This window comes from Carlito syrichta, unplaced genomic scaffold (genome assembly GCF_000164805.1).
Source record: "Carlito syrichta isolate Samal-C Ts95f unplaced genomic scaffold, Tarsius_syrichta-2.0.1 Scaffold308105, whole genome shotgun sequence".
Classification (NCBI taxonomy): Eukaryota; Metazoa; Chordata; class Mammalia; order Primates; family Tarsiidae; genus Carlito; species Carlito syrichta.
This window is the reverse complement of record NW_007252201.1, coordinates 155430-172040: the sequence shown is the minus strand read 5'-3', so window position 1 is coordinate 172040 and position 16611 is coordinate 155430. Positions and strand designations below refer to the sequence as shown.

The window sequence follows — 16611 nt, the reverse complement described above, 5'->3', positions numbered from 1 at the left end:
CTGGTCTCGAACCAGGAGGCTCAGGCAATCCACTCGCTTCAGCCTCCCAAAGTGCTGGGAATTAGGAGCATGTCTAAGACAATGAGGTATCTTTAATCAAAATCCCAATTTGGGTTTTTAAAAATTCTAAAGCAGCATATGCTGCTGCTGAACCACAAGTTTTCTTTTGTGCTTCCATCTGACAGATACATTTCTAACTTTTTTCTCAGTTTTCCAATTGAGGTTTTCAAGTTTATTTAAATTGTTTATTTCATTCTTTTGTTGTTTTTTTTTTTTTTTGTAGGAGGTAGCACTTTATTACACTGGCCATCCCAGCGGGCCTGAGGGTCTAATGCATCCAAATCGAGCCTTATTTCATTCTTGAAGTATTTTATATGATTCTTAAAATCAGTGTTTCCTGGGAGGATACCTCTCCTGCTGTACTTTCTGCACGCTCTACATTCTATCACCACAGACCAAAACTTGACTTTCATCTCAATTATGTTTTGCCCCTCTTCCCAAAATCATCATTGTTCACTAAATATTGTTCAACCCCCTAAACAATTTTTGAGTCAATTCTGATTTCCATTCCTTCTTGAAGAAGGTCCTCATGCTCTTTGTGGACTTTTGCAGTAGCCTTCTTTTACTGCACTTTCCAAAATACCTTACTTGTTTTATATCTTCAGTGTGGACTTCTCGTGTAACATGCAGGACCCTATATGATCTGGTCTTTGCTTCTCTAAGGAAATTGTAGAGGTTGAGTATTATTTATCCAAAATTCTTGGGACTAGAAGTATTTCAGAATTTGGGTTTTATTTTTCAGATCTTGGAAAATTTGCATGTACATAGTGAGATATCTTAATTCATTTATGTTTCCTATATACCTTATACACATAGGCTGAAGAGAATTTTATTCAGTATTTAAAATAATTTTGTGCATGAAATGAAGTTTGTGTGCATTAAACTGTCAGAAAGCAAAAGTGTCGATATCTCAATTACCCATGTAGACAATGTGTGGTGTTTGGCATCACTGTCATTCCTGACTGAATTTATATCCACCAATAAGCAACCGGTTTCTTATACTTATTCACACATGAGTACTTAACAGTTTAAAAAAAAAAAAATGACATACCATTAATACAGTGAAAAAAAAATGTGTTCAGGGTAACTGAGCAGCATAGCATCATCACCAGAATATCTGTATCAGCTGTTAGAAAACAACAAACAACAGCAGACTTTCTGTCTTCACTCTATGATGCTGTGTTTTGATAAAAAGGTTACTGGACACTGTATTTTTTTTTTTAGATGAAAAGAAACATCAGAAGTGGTTGAGTGGGTGTTCTAGGGATGAGGAGACATTCTGCTGGAAGGCTTTTTAAAATTTCCTTCAGAGTCATCTGCCTCATTAACAATTTTTTTTGTCTTGGAAGCCTCTCTTTGGTTTTATAAACTGACATGATTTCTTGTTCTGTTATGAATGCGTATTGCTCTAGCCCTTCAATAATCCCATCACACATTTCTCTATGTCATCTATAGGCACTTTTTCTGCACTGTTGGCATCATCTTTATTGTTGTACACCTACCTACATTCGACCCCTCACCTGAGGTCAGGTGTGGAGTTTTCCACTTGTGGCATCATGGTGATATGAGGAGGGGTCCCTTAAACTCCTTTTCCTGCCCCAACCCTACCCCCTTAATCAAATTCTTCACCATTCAAGCACCTGTCTGAGAAGCATCAGAAGTGCCACCACCTTCAGTCTGATTTTGTTTGTGTTGTAATTTTGTCTTCCTTCCTAGACCACAAGCACTTTGACCAGTGTGTCTTTGCTAGCCTACATGTGTCCTTAACAGTACCTGACCCACATTAGTTGTATCCCTGCTGTTTATTGAATGGCTGTTTGGTTGGAATGAAATCTTTCACTCTATCATTTACTTAGGAGATTGTTTTCTATCTTGTGATAAAGGTTAGACTGCTTAGCTACCACCATCTTTTTAAATCTAAGACTCTATAGTGTACCTGTGTTCTGACAAGTAGAAGAATCCACTCATGTGATTAAGATTTGTAATTACAGACTACTGAGTTTATATATATTTCTTTCATTGGAAGCAATCTACAATTTGTAAAATTTTCTATAATTCAACTTTACTTTAGCTCTTCCATGGATATTCTAGATAGGCTCTTGCATACCTATAGTAATAGCTATAGAGAAAATGTAATAATAATGAAACTTCTTTTTAAAATCCTTTGTAATTAAAAAGAATTTTGTGTTAGGTATAAATTAAATGCAATGCACTTCTCTAGTTCAGAAATCAAAAAGTAAGCATTGAGAAATATTACTCTTTTATTCTTCTCACCTGATAGATAACTACTTTATTACTTTTTTGAATTTCTTTATCCAGATAAAAGAATTATGAACATATTCTAATTTTCTTTTCATATACAAAAGGTAACATACTATATACTTACTATATAGTAAGCTTTGTACTGTCAAATAATTCTCACGGAAATTGTTATTCTAACAATTTAGCTGTTTATTCTCAGCTGAAATTTGTCTTTCTAAGGTCTATGGAAGGGTGGGAGCGATGTTAAAAATTTTTTTGAGTTTCTGCTTTAATTTTGCTTGCTTTGAAATCCTTAGAAATATTTGATGCTTTTGTTATTTCTTAGAATGTCATAATCATTATTTGATTTGGTATTCTTATTATAAATACTATTATACTGCAGTGTAGTAAGGATGCTTTCAGGTGAGTCTGAGAAATATATGACTGGTTGTTTCTGCACTAAATGGTCCCAGCTTCTGTGCCTATAAGTTATCATTTGTTCTCTGTGTTTTCCTTTAATTATAATTTTTTGGTATGTGCTACTGGCTGAGCTTACCCTTATCCAGCTGCCATTCATTTTCTTATTCTGTTCAATGTTTCTAATGCCCTTTGGACTGGGATGCTAGGCTAATTGAAACAGTTTGTTATAAGAGAATTCGATTCTAAGAGAACTTCTGGGTAAGCTAAATGGTATTGTAAACACAGGATTCAGGCACTCTTCCCATTTTATTGGTCAGTGGATTATAGAAATATGAAAAGTTTAGCTTCAGAAACTAGAAACAATTGTCCTCAGGAAGTTAGAGGGGAGATTTGACTGAACCACATTAAACCTGCCAATTCAGAGGATAAGAGTGCATTAGTTAACTTCCTTCTCACTGTTGAATGTCTGCAGCTTTAGAAAGCACTTAGCAGTCCTGGTAGTCACAGAGATTACACGAGGTGGAAGCAGCTACAGCTAGCAAGAAGCAAGGTGGCACCCATGACTGGTACCTGGTAGGGCTGTCTGTGATCAAGTGGCAGTATGAGGGAGAGAGCAGACCTCATAGTGTAGACATAGTACCTCTGTGTTGGAATGACCTCAGTGGCTGTTTTCATCCTTATTATGAAACTGCTGATCAATGAAAAAATAACGTATGAGGGAGGACCCCCAAAAGGCAGAATTTATTTATAAAAAAATAACATATTTGTTCCTTCATGTTTAAGTTTCAGTCATCTTCAAAGTACTCTTTGATGCAATCAGTACGCCTATTGAGATGCTTTTTCTACTGCTCAGAACAGTTTTTGAACCTGTCAATTTTAATGCCTTTTAGTGCTTCTGCTGTCTTTTGTTTTACCTCTTCCACATTGGCAAAACATTTCCCTTTGAGGACTTTTTTCATCCAGGGAAACAAGCAAAAAAAAATCACTCAGGGCGAGATCTGGTGCATAGCGAGGGTGGGGTACAGGGTCATGTAATTTTTGGTCAAAAAGTACTGAACAATTAGCACGGTATGGGCAGATTGTTCGTGTAAATCACCCATCGTGAAATCGGCAAATGTATTGGAAGAATCTCCAGAAAAACTCTCACCGAAGCCAAATGTGACCTCTCACAATAGTGCTAGATAGTACATTCATGCTGATGGGTTTCTAGAACAGTTAACTAATGGGGCTCACCCTCCAAAAAATCACTCCAGGTTTTTTGAGGTTTCCCCTTGTATATGTCCTATAAATTAAAAAATGATTCATCTCCTTTTGTGTGTGCCTAAATATGCTGTTCACTTGTTAAGCTCCTTCTGTTCATCAGACTAGTATTGAACACCTGCTCTGTGCTGGGTCAGATTTTATGCACTGGGGATATAATTCATAATAAGATGGACAAGGTCTCTGCTCTTTTGGAGTTTTCATTCTAATTGAGAATAACAGACGGTAAACAAGTAAACACATAACTGAACAAGAATTTCAAATAGCAGTAAGTGCTACAAAAACAGTCAAATGGATATGTGTGATGTTAGCGCACACTTCTTAAACTCTTGGTCTCAAGACCCCTTTTATACTCAAATTATTGAGGACCTAGAAGAGCTTTGTATAGGTGGGTTATCTATTGATGTTACCCTGTTAGAAATTAAAACTGAGAAATTTAAAAATATTTATTAGTTTATTTAAAAGTGATATTAAGCACATTATATGTTAACCTAAATAATGTGTTTTTAATGAAAAATAGTTATATTATCCAGAGCAAACAATTTAGTGAGAAAAGTAACATTGTTTTAAGTTTTGAAAATCTCATTTAATGTCTGGCTTAATAAAAGACAAACTGTAATCTCATATCTGTGTTTGCTTTCAATCTAATATCATACATTATTTGGGTGTAAGTATGTAAAACTGTAGCCTCATAGAGCAATATAGTTGAAAAAGAGGACTATTTTAGTAACGTTTTAGATAACTGTAAACAATTCCACACAAAATGTGACAATTGTTAGTTTCTTGGTTGCCCTACAAAGTATAAAACTGTTTCAATGAACTTTTTCATACTCTGTACTTTGAAAAGAACCTTTACCCATGCATGATTTTGTAACATGCATTAGTCATTTAGAAAGTACAGATGGTCCCCAGATTAAGATTTTTTTTTACTTTACTGTGGTACAAAATAAATAAATTCAGTAGAAACTGTACTTTGAATACCTATAAACCATTCTATTTTTCACTTTGAGTGCAGTATTTAATAAATTACACGAGATATTCGGTGCTTTATTATACTCAAGGCTTTATGTTAGATGATTGTGCCCAACTGTGGACTAATGTTTTCTGAGCACATTTGAGGTAGGCTCTTCTAAGCTGTGATGTTCTTCAGGTTAGTGCATGTGTTTTTGACTTAAGATGTTTTCAACTTCTGATAGGTTTACCTGTATGTTTATCCCATTGTAAGCTGATAAGGAGCATCTATATTGGATCACTGACACATACAGATCTTCTAGATGTTGGCACATTATATAATACAAAGATTCACATTTTAAAATGTCACTACTGATCTCATTAAGAGTCATAAGTATTGGGATGGAGTCAAGCTTTTTCATGATGTATTTAAATTTTTGAATTCAAATTTGACAACAAACAGTTGTTTTCCTTGATGTGACAGTTTTACTTTGTTCATTTTTGAGAAAACATCTGCCAAATATTCAAGTCTGAATAACTTGTCAGTTTTTTTCCAAGTAAAAATGATAATCCATAGAAGAACAGCTAGTTCCACTTCTAGCTCAAATAACCAGACAAGTGCTTTTCCTTAAGATAACCAGTCATATTCTATAAGGAGCCATAGAGGCTTTAAACATTCTTCCCATTTGTCACACCAAATATTAAAAGCATATATATGTATACACGAAGGTCAAGATTTAATAAAATTTTTAATTTTTCTTCATGAGCAGTCTTAAGTTGAACTGGCTTGCTTTCTTTTTTAACTGAGTGCATGGTGAGGAAGACTACAGTGAAGCTATTACAGTTTGGTGTCACTGCCTTGATTCATGCCAACGTGTCAGCACCATCAGTGCAAATAGCAGTACAGTGGGAAGAAGGTACAGAATGTCTTAGAATTGCTCTGAAAACAGTTCTGACCTTACAGACCCTTTGAAAGCGCCTTGAGGACCTCAAGGGTCGTCCATACTTTGAAGTGTTAATGGTGGACGGTGGCTGCAGGAAGGGGGAGTGTTCTAATTTAGGTAGGTTATATGGGGAAAGTCTCTTTGAGAAGATGGCATTGAAAAAGAGTCCTTAGGTGACAGAAGACAAGTTTAGTCTCTGATGGAATCCATATCATCTACTTGACTTAAGTCAGTGATTTTCAACTAGGGGCAATTTTGCCCTCCATGGGGACACTTGTAATGTAGGGAGACTGTGACTGGCATCTAGTTTAGTATAGGCTGGAGGTGCTGCTACACATGGAATAAATAGCCCCCATGACAAAGGATTATCTGGCCGAAAATATCAGTCATGCAGAGGCTGAGAACTCCTGCTCGGTGCCAGTATTAAACAAGAATAGACCTGCTATTAGGATAAACAAAACAAAGAACAATAGTTGAATTTATGAAAAATAAATTTCAGGTCAAAGGAAGGTGAAAACTCTGAAAGGCAATCCATGCAAATTACTTATACTGAAGTAGATTAAGACCAGGAGGGAAAAACGCTGGAATTTCTGATTCACTTTCTTATTCAGATTCAAAAGGAGGTAGCAATTAATGCAAATAGTGAAAAGTGGGAACTGAACCTGGAAACAATGGAAAGATGAAAATCTAATCACTAAATTAAAAACCATGAAAAACAATGTTGATATCATACTAAAAACCAACAATTCTATTAAACCAGGGTGCTTCTGACCTGTCATTGTTCTGGAAATTCTAACCAATGCATAAAAAATGGTTTAGAAATAAAAAATACAGCTATTGCACATTTATAAATCTTTACAAAATGCAAGAGAATCAATGGGGAAAATGAGAGTTTATTAGGGTAGCTAAATGAATAGAATATTCATAGTTTCCCTAAATGCCAACTATATCTAGAAAATGTAATTTTACAAAAGGTAGCTTGTTCATTATAGCTACAAAAAAAAGCTACATGATTTTCAGGAACACTTTCATCAGAAAGTACACTGAACCCATATGAAGAAAACTATAGGACTTCATTCAGAGGAACAAAAGAATACTTGGTCTATGTTATCAGCCGTAGAGGTGGAATATAGTTAAGATGCTGTTTCTTCACAAATTAATTTGATGCTTAAATCAGTTCTGTTCACATCACAAGAGGATCATTTAGAAACTAGACAAATAAAAATTCTATTTTTAAGTAAAATAAATACTTCAAAACTGTTCCACTCATATTCTTGACTCACCATTAATAGAACTTTATCCTTACAGTTTTTCAGGCCAAAAGTCTTGAGTCACCCATGGCTCCCTTCTTACTCCCCAAATCCATCCACTTTTTCTGGGGGGGGGGGAAGTAAAAACTCTGAATCTACCACTTCTCTTGTTACCATCTCAGCTGTCCTTGTCTGTTCCCTGGATTACTGCAATGTCTTCCTAACTGGTCTCCCTTGTCTCCTCACATCTATAGTGATCCCCCCCCAGTTGGAGTCTCATTCCATTGCCCAGGCTGGAGCGCAGTGGCACACTCACAGCTGCCCCAGCGTCAACCTGCTGGGCTCCGGCAATCCTTCTGCCTCAGCCTTCGAAGTAGCTGGAATACAGGCGTGCACTACCACACCTGGCTAATTTTTGATTTATTGTAGAGACAAGGTCTCACCAAGTTGCTCGGGCTTGTCTTGAACCCACATACTCAGGCAGTCCACTTGCCTGGGCTTCCCAAAGTGCTGGGGATTACAGGCCAAGCCACCGAACCCGGCCTCATAGTGATTCTTTAAAAACATGAGTCAAGTAATATTTTCCTTAGAGTAAAAGCCCTATTAGGGACCTAAAATAAGTTCTGCAGGCAAATCTTGTAAGGCCTATTTTTGTAAGTATCAAGAGCTAGGAATAGTTTTTACAGTTTTAGAGTTGGTTAAAAAAGCAAAGATTATATGCTACAGAGACCTTATATGGCCTACAACGCCTAAAATATTTACTGTCTGCCCCTTTACAGAAAAACAAATGCCTATCCCTGCCCTGAACAACGAAGTCCATGACTTCAGTAGTTTCTTCTGATCCTCTTCACCATGTTGACCTCCTTTTCTCTTGCACTCTAGTTACATTCCTGCATGTAGGCCTTTGCATTTGACTGTTTCCTTTGCTTAAAGGGTTCTTTCCCTACCTCTCTACTTGGCTTACTTTCTGTCTTGAGTCTTTGCCCAAATGCCACTTTTCACCTAACACCCTATTTAAAATGCAGCCCTGCCCTATGACATTCCTATTCCCCCTTATCTCCCTCTGTTTTTCTGTGCAATATAGTTAGGGATAGTTTGTTTACTCTTTTTCACGCTGTTAGACTATAAGCCTTCCAAAGATAGAGCTTAATAAATAGTTGTTTTTATTGAAAATGAAATAAAAAGCAGAATTAACAGAAAACACTGCCATCATATTCACTTCTGAATTCTTAATGTCTACTGAATTAGATAAAACAGATATTACTGAGACTGTTATAACAATTTGTATATTGAGTCTGTGACTAAGGAGCGGATACCATAGCCAGGTATCTTCTCTGGATTCTGTGATGGTGGCCAAGTACTGTATTAAATATTTTTTTAGTACTAAAACCACAGAAGTAGTAAGATAAAAGACCTTTCTCAAGAGATTTATACCAGTGGTCCTGATACTGTCCATATCGTTTTATGTTTATTATTTTCCATTGTAGTTAAGGATGATGAATAGACATTTTTCATGATTAGATAACTAATTATACCAATGGATCTGATGATTTGAGCATTGGCAGGGTACTGGGCATCTGCAAGATGCAGTTCTCAACTCTAAACTGACATTTATTACAATTAACTTATATAAGGAGAACTAAAGAATTTGATTAGCAGAGTTTGTGAATGACAAAAATTGGAGAAGGATAACAAATTCTGTGGGTGTCTGAATCAGGTACCAAAAAAGGATCAAATAACTGGGAGGAGCCATGGTTGGAGGGAGTATAATATTAACTGATAATACAGATAAAAGTATGGTTCTGTAATCTTTCTTTAAAAAAAAGAAAAAACAGACTAGATGTCAACAAAGAAAATAAACAAAATCATTAAAAATGCTTGATTAATCCAAAGAAGACAGGAAAACAGAAAAAGGAAATTAAATAACAGATGAGACTTAGAAAACAAATAGCAAGATGACATGCTCAAATGTACTGTTTCAGTAGTCACATTAAATATAAGTGGTCTGGACACGCCAGTTAAAAATTGTCAAGATTGGATGAAAAAGTCCCTAGTATGTGCTGCCTATACGAAATACAACTTACAGGTAGCAACGTAGATAGGTTAAAAGTAAAATAATGGAAAAAGACACACTTTGTAAACACTCATCAGAAGAAAGCTGGAGTGGCTCTATTAATAGTAGACAAAATAGTCTTCAGAGCAAAAAATATTACCAGGGATGAAGAAAGTCTTTTTATGATACAGCAGGGGGTCAAGTAATCCAACAGACATAATCCTAAATGTTTATGCTAATAACAGAGCTTCAAAATAAAATAAAAACTGATAGAACTATGAGAATAGTCAAATCTACAGTTGTAGTTGGAGATTTCAGTGCCTCGCTCTCAATAATTATTAGAACGAGTAGGCAGAAAATCAAGTATTTTCTAGGTAGACCAGAATGATACTATCAACCAGCTTGACCTGATTGACATTTATAGAACACTCCACTCAACAACAGCAGAACACACCTACACATTCTTTTGAAATTCACATGGAACGTTTACCAAGGTAACCATATTCTGGGCCATGAAAAGAAGTCTCAGAACATTTTAAAGAATAATGTTTATACAAGGGATGATTCCCTGACTGCAGTGGAATTAAATTAGAAATCAATAACAGAAAGATCCTTCGAATCAAAATATTTAGAAACTAAATATCATAATTCTAAATAACTAATGAATTAAAGAAGATATTAGAAAGTTTAAATGTAATAAAAACAAAAACATTTCAGAATTATCAGGATGCTACTAAACATTACTCAAGGAAATTTGTAGCACTAAATGTGTATATTAAAAAAGGTCTGAGCTTCTGCTTTAATAAACTAGAAAGAGAAGAGCAAATTAAACACAAAGTAAGGAGAAAGGAAATAACTATCAAAGCAGAAATCAGTTAAGTTAAATGACAAGAACAATAGGAAAAAATAAGATCAATAAAATTGGTGAACTTTAGCTAAGGCTGATCAGGAGAAAGGAGACACACATTACCAATATCTGGAAAGAGAGATTTCTATAGTGATCTCACTACAGATTCTACAGATATTAAAAGAGTAATAGGAAATATATGAAAAATATGTCTGCAACTTAGATTAAATGGGCAAATTACCTGAAAGACACAAACTGCCCAACCTCACTCCATAAGAAATCGATAATCTAAGTAGCCATATATAGTTAATAACCTTTCCACAAAGAAAACTTTAGGTACAGATGACTTCACTGGAGATTTTTACCAAATATTTGAAGAAGTAGCATAATTTTATGTAAACTTTTCAGAAACTTTAAGAGAAATGAATAGTTCTTAATTCATTCTGTGAGGTTAGCATTATCCTGATACCAAAATCAGACAAAGACATTTCAAGAAAAGAAAGCCTACAAACTAATATTTTTTATGAACTTACCTGTAAAATTTCTAAGTTTTAGCAGATTGAATCTAGCTATAGGATAACCCATCATGACCAAGTAGAGTTTATTCCTGGAACTCAGAGCTAGTTTAACATTTAAAAAATTAATATAATTTACTATATTGACAAAGTACATGTCAGTCAACGAAAAGAAAAAAAAACATAGCATTAATTTCTGCTTTTAAAAAACTCTCAGCAAACTAAGAATAGAGATAGGAAACTTTCTTAACCCAATAAAGGTATCCTACAGGTAGCATTATACATACAGTGAAAGACTGAATTATTTTCTCTCTAAGATCAATAATAAGATAGAGATGTCCATTTTCACTACTTCTATTCAGCTTTGTACTTGGAGGCTGTAGTCTGTGCACTCACGCAATTAAAAGAAATTAAAAGCATCCAGATTGAAAGAAAGACATCAACTCTTTTTATCTGTAGATGACATGATCATCAACATAGAAAAACTGATGGAATCTACAAAAATGTTAGTAGAATTAGTAAATGAATTTAGCAAGGTCACAAGTTACAAGGTCATTATGCAAAAATCAGTTGCATTTCTGTACAGTAGCAATGAACAGTCCAAAATTGAAATTTAAAAATATGATTTTGAATAGCATCAAAATATGCAATAGGGATAAATCTGACAAAGGAAGTGAAAGACATGTACACCAAAACCTGCAGAATATTCCAAGAGAAATAAAGACTAAGTGTAACACACACATTGTTTATGGGTTGGAAAATTCAATATTGTTAAAAAGTAAATTCTTTCCAAATGTGTCTATAGATTCACTGCGATTCCAGCAGGATTTTTAACTAGAAGAGTTGGTCTGAGATTTGTATGGAGATGCAAAAGACCTGGTATAACCAAAATAACTTTGAACAAAAACAAAATTGGAAGCCTTACACTGATTTTCAGGCACAGTCATTAAAACTGTCAGTGTAAAATAGACATACATCAATGAAACAGATTAGGTAGTGCAGAAATAGACCTACATATGTGTGGAAAATTTATCTTTGACAAAGGCATAGATACAGTTCTGCAAAAAGAGGGGGGTAACTGTTTGAACAACTGGTGCTGAAACAATTCAGTAGACAGGTATGCAATCAGGTCAAGTTGGTTGATGGTATAATTCTGGTCTACCTAGAAAATCCTTGATTTTCTACCTACTTGTGTGTCAGTCATAACCTAATAGAAAAAACTGTCCATGTACCAACTGTGGCAGATATGGCTTAGAAACCACATATGTATGCCCTGCAAATAGATGATGTAATAAAAACACCCAGAAAGGCTATTCAAAGGCTAGATTGCAATAATAGAAATAGAAATATACAATTGAAAATCAAAGTGATAATCTTCTGTTCTGTGTTGGCAAGTCCACACTTGAAGATGTAGAGAAACCGGAGTGTGCTGAGGTAGGAGTGACCAGGTGAGGAACAGTTGAATGACCTGGAGATGTGAGGTGCAAGATAGGGAGAAGAAAATTTGAGCAGAGTAATTTTGTAGGATGAAGGGAGTCACTGTAGCTCTTAACAAAATGTTATTAGGGGACTAATATGAGAAAAGGGTTAGGCCCTTTTCAGATTGTGATAGGAGGTATTATAGAATCCAGACCTGTGAGTGGAATTAAAACAGGACGTTCAGTTTTGTCTTGATATTAGGAAGAATAATAGGTGGAAGTTGACTTTCTCAGGAGATAGCAAGTCTCTCGTTTCTGATGATGTATTGACATGGGCTAGGTGATCACTTAGTGAAGTTGTAGAAGAAATTCAAGCTCTGCATCTTTGACGAATCCTTGCATTGATACTCCACCATACTTTGCAGAATGCCTTTGTAGAGAATCCTCCATCTTATTTTGAAGTGGAATAGTTTCCTGTTGTTATTCTCATGATTGATGAGGAAAGCTATTGTGTCCTGGATAACCCATTATATTAGAGTCAAAGATAGAATTCGCACCTAGTTCTGCCAAACTCAGAGTAAAATTATGCCTGTTTCTACTTTATTCATTACATCCATGGACATTTTCCCATTCATTTATTGTGATCTTCCAGACAAAAATGATACAGACAATATTTGAGTGTTTATGCTTTTATTTGTAATATGTTGGTATTTGTACTTGTTTTATATGGTACACAATTGCCACATTAAGAACTGTGTATGACTATCCACAGTAAAAAAGACATGGAACCAGCTGGGTCCCATCCATGGTGAACTGGATAAAAATATGGAATACTACACAGCCATGAGAAAGAGCAAAATCATGTACTCTGCAGCACCATGGATGCATCTGGAGACCATAATTCTAAGCTAATTATCACAGAACAGAAAACTACTGCATGATTTCATTTATAAGTGGGAGCTAAACACTAAATAAACATGAGCATAGGGATGGTAACAACAGACATTGGGGACTTCTAAAGGGAGGAAAAAAGGAGAGGGATAAGGGCTGAAAAACAACCCACTGGGTACCATGCCCATCACCTGTGTGGTGGTCTCAGTAGAAGCCCAAAACTCATCAACATGCAGTATACCTATGTAACAAACCTGCTCATATACCCCTTGAAATCTTAAAAAAAAAAAATTAATTAATTAAATTGAAAAATAAAAAGAAATAATTGTGTCTTATACAAATAGATTAATCCCTTAGATGCTGTGCCACAACTTTTCAAAGAATTGTACAAAACTAATTTTCTTACACTTAAAACAAGTTAATCTTACTATCCTTATTTTGAGGCAATGAGTGAAACTTGATATTTCATTGCTAACAGGCAAACAGATGAAATGTATTTGAGGACTGTCCATATACTCTTTGCCCACTACATGCTGTTTAAAGAAGGTATGACTGCCTTGCTCAGTTTATACTTGGTTTCCTTCATCACCATGAATGAATGTTCACAGAGGTGAATAGCTATATTCACTCACTTCTTGAGAGGCATAAGTTTGCTGGCATATTAAGAGGGGAAAAGGGAGTAGCCTTTTCATAGCATGCCCATTTAACAGTGACTCATGGTTACTAAACTTGTTTAGAGTAATCTTTGACACCAGAAGTTTATTAATAGATTTTTCTTAGTCCATGATCTTTCAGCTTAGAATACTCAGACATTTTTCTTTAGTAAAGGGGGGAGGATTAAGAACATTTTTTACAGGAATTAATATGATAATAGAACTGTTTTTATTATCAGATACTTGCCAACAACGGTATTTGTCAATTAACATTCATCTCACATTCTTGTCTTTATTTCCTTTGATATAGAACTTCCTTTTTCCAACAAGGTCGTTTACTATCCCTTTGAGAATGAATTTATATTTAAGGCAGTAAATATAAATTGACATATATTTAGAGGACTCTTATTTAAAATTATTAATACACAGGAAGTTATAGAAATGAGTACAGGAGATCTCATGTTCCCTTCTTTCATTTTTCCTGGTGGTAACATCTCATATAACAACATACAGTATCAAAACCAGAAATTAAGAACTGTGGTACAATCCACAGCCCTTTTTCAGATTCTACCAATTTTACAAATTGTGTGGGTGTGGTTATAGCCCTGCAATTTTCTCACATCGTATAGCCCCCACTACACTTGTGATAGAGAAGCCTTTCATCACTGCCTCTCATGCTACCCCTTTACAATTGCACCCATCTCTCCCCCATTGGTAACTTCTGACTTTAAATGTATACATTTTGTTACTTTGAGGATGTTATATAAATAGAATCATATGTAACCTTTTGAGATTGACTTTTTTCACTCAGCATAATTCACCGGAGGTCCATGCAAGTAGTTGTATCAATAGTTCATTGCTTTTGATTTCTGAGTAGTATTCCATGGGATGTGTATTCCACAGTGTGTCTAACCACTGACCCATTAAAAGACATCTGGGCTGTTTCTAGTTTTTGGCTATTATAAATAAAGCAGCTATAAACATTTCTGTACAGGTTTTTATGTGAATACATGTTTTCATTCCTCTGGGATAAGTGCCCAAGAATACAATACCTGATCACATGGTAAGTGCATATTTAGTTTTGTAAGAAACTACCAAACCTTTTCCAGAGCTGCTGTACCATTTTATATTCCCACAAGCAAGGTTTCAAAGTCAGAGATGGGGTGATATTTAATGTTTGAGAACATAGACCTGGTGGTGGAAGATGAACTTGGCAAGGGAATTCTGGAGACAAGGAAAGGCTTTAGGTAAGGAAAACTCAGATATGGAACTAGATTTCTGAGAGAAAATTGAGAGGATTTAATGGTTGTCCACACTCATCTCCAGTTTCACATACTCTTTGCTCATCTTCTACACACCAAATATTTTCCAGAGCATGACTCAACAAACCACAGCTCAGTTTGACCTACTACCTGGTATCTAAATAAAGTTGTCTTAGAACACAGCCATGCCCATTCAGTTGTCTGAGAACACAGCCATGCCCATTCATATACATGTGGCATGCAAAAAGTTTGGCACCTAGAGAAATATGATAGATACTTAGATGAGACAGAATATAACAGTGATGTGGGAGAGGTGGGAGGAGTTTTGTTTTGTATGTGTTTTGCTTTTAAACTTATTATTTCACATAAATTCAAATCATTCTCTGGAGAAGCAAATAGGTCATGGTTTTGGGTGCTCTTTCTCTCTTCATCCATTTTAGTTTTACTTTATCCTAATTTGTATATTGAGATTTCACATTGGGTAATATTGAAGTGCGTATGTGTGTTTACAGGTGTGTGAGAAATATCTATGTTTCCTTCATTGTCTAATAATTTTAATTTATTTTTGTATTTTTATCTATTTATACAAAGTAATATGTTCATTCAAAAACAAAATACAAAAGAGTATAAAGAAAAAAATAAAGTTCATCCTTAATTTGCTACCACATGAAATGGCTACCATTAACGTGGTGGGACATCCACACAGATTCTCACTCATATTCTAGTTTGCTCGCTCCCTCTCTCTAGGGCAGATAAGTGAGTGAGTATAGATAGGATCATGCTGTTCTGTAACCTGGTTTGTTTTTTAATTTTAACATTGACATCTTTGCATGCTAACGTAGATCTCAATTATTTTTAAAGCTTCTTCCTTTTTGTGTGTATGTCATGATTTAGCTGGTTCCGTGGAATAACTTCTACTTCTAATTACTTACTATTGTAAATGGCACTGCATGTACTTAGCATCTTTGTGTACTTGTCTATTTCCATTGGATAAATTCCTAAAAATGTAATGGGTAAGTCAGAGGGCTTGTACCTCTTAAAGCTTTTTGATATTTTGCCAGATCACCTTCTAGTAAAATACTAATTTATTTTTCCACTAGTAGTATCTAACAGTCTTAGCCTCTGATAGGAGGGAAAAATATTTTATCATTTTATGTTTATGACTATTATTAAGAAATAGAATGTCTTTTTTTATAAAAGACATTTCTGAATTTTTATTTCTGGATTAGCCATTTCTGTACTTTAACCATGTTATTCTGGCTATGTTTGTCTTTAAGTGTGCTTTATGTATTAAGATTAGTCTTAACTCATAACTATTTATTAAAAATTGGGGGCAGCAAGGTGGGCAGCCTCAGTCTTGTATCCCACCGGATACAACTCTGTTCCTCTATCTTACATTTCCTAACATGAGGCCAGTTTGGATCTACTGAATAGTTGAGTCCAGACAAGGAGTGGTTGGTGAGGGCTATGAGTACTTCAGGGACATAGATATGCTGTCTTCTCCAGTCTTCGAAAATTGTATTTTTACATCAGTACTTTGTGTCTGAGTGATTGCCTCTAGTGATGGTAAAATAGTACAGTGATTGGTACTGTGGGGGTATTGGATTTAAGGCAAGAGAGTTAATATGAAACCTCCTGAGTTTTTGATGGTCTTGAAAAAGGTCATTTGTACCAATGTTTGGTTTGCTAATTGCTTATTTTCTCACCTTGTTTTATTTTTTAATGGGAAAGCAGGCAGTGGAAAGTCTCACAGCCTTAGTACTACTCTAAGAAGATATCATGGGCACCACCCTTAAAAGTTTGAAGTATGGTCATGCATCACTTAACAATAGGGATGTGTTCTGCA

At 35.2% G+C, this 16611-nt stretch overlaps 1 protein-coding gene across 2 annotated transcripts in view; it reads left to right on the top strand.

The window, feature by feature from the left end:
* The window catches only part of CAB39 (calcium binding protein 39), an 89330-nt gene that overhangs the window by 36546 nt on the left and 36173 nt on the right, over nt 1–16611 (top strand). The window lies entirely within an intron of this gene.